The following is a 903-nucleotide window of genomic DNA, read 5'->3' as shown; positions in this document are numbered from 1 at the left end:
AGGGGTCCAAGTTCAAGTCCGCGGTCTGCCCTGCACCGCTCGCGCCAGAGCGAGCCTCCGGTCCGGCCTCCCGGCGCGGGGAACCAGCCAGTCCCTGCGTGACGTCAGCCAGAAAGCCCCGCCCCCTCGGGCCAGGCAAATAAGGCGCGGGCTGCCTAGAGCTCCGCGAGGGTGCGGGGAGGGGGCAGTGACGGGGGAGGAGAAGAGATGAGGACCCTGCCCCCAGGTCAGAGTAGAAGGGAGATTCCCTCCCCCACCCCAAGTGGCAGGGCAAGTCCTAGAGAGAAACCCCTTCCCTTTCCGTTCCTTCCCATCCTTTAAGTCAGGGAGAGTCAGCAGTTCCCTGCTTAGGTTCTTGGGATCCTTTTGATAAGATCTTTTCCCTTTTCCCTTTTCCCTTGAGGGACCATAAACCTCAAGCAGCCACCAACGTCTAAATAGAATTGAATGTCTTTGCTTGATTCCCCTGCAGTTTTTTTGAATGATGCCTTCAATTCCTGGCAAGTGGTAGAGATTTTTCACTGAATGATACTGAAGTTTCTATTCCAAAGTGTCATAGATAAGTTAAAACTGGGAATAACTGGTGCTGTGCAGTGGGCAGTGCAGGAACGAGGGAGTTTGCTGGTCCCTTTAGGAAGTGCCTAAAATGCTCCTTGACCTTTGTGCCCTGCGCAGAGCATTTCCAGGGCTGCCTGTGCAGGGAGGTTAGGGATCTGTCCAGAGTTAGAGAGGCAGAAGTTTTTGTCTCCTGGGCCATCCTACTTCCTGGTGATGTGGACAGAGAACCCTCCTGCCTTCTCTACATAGAGGGGAGTCAAGTACAAGGAATGTAGGCTTTGGAATCAGGCCACCCCCTCCCTTTCTGTGCCTCAGTGTCCTCATCTGAAAAGAACAGACTTACTG

The sequence above is a fragment of the Crocuta crocuta genome, unplaced genomic scaffold, assembly GCF_008692635.1.
Source record: "Crocuta crocuta isolate KB4526 unplaced genomic scaffold, BGI_CrCroc_1.0 scaffold143, whole genome shotgun sequence".
Lineage (NCBI taxonomy): Eukaryota > Metazoa > Chordata > Mammalia > Carnivora > Hyaenidae > Crocuta > Crocuta crocuta.
Note: the sequence above shows the minus strand (reverse complement) of the source record.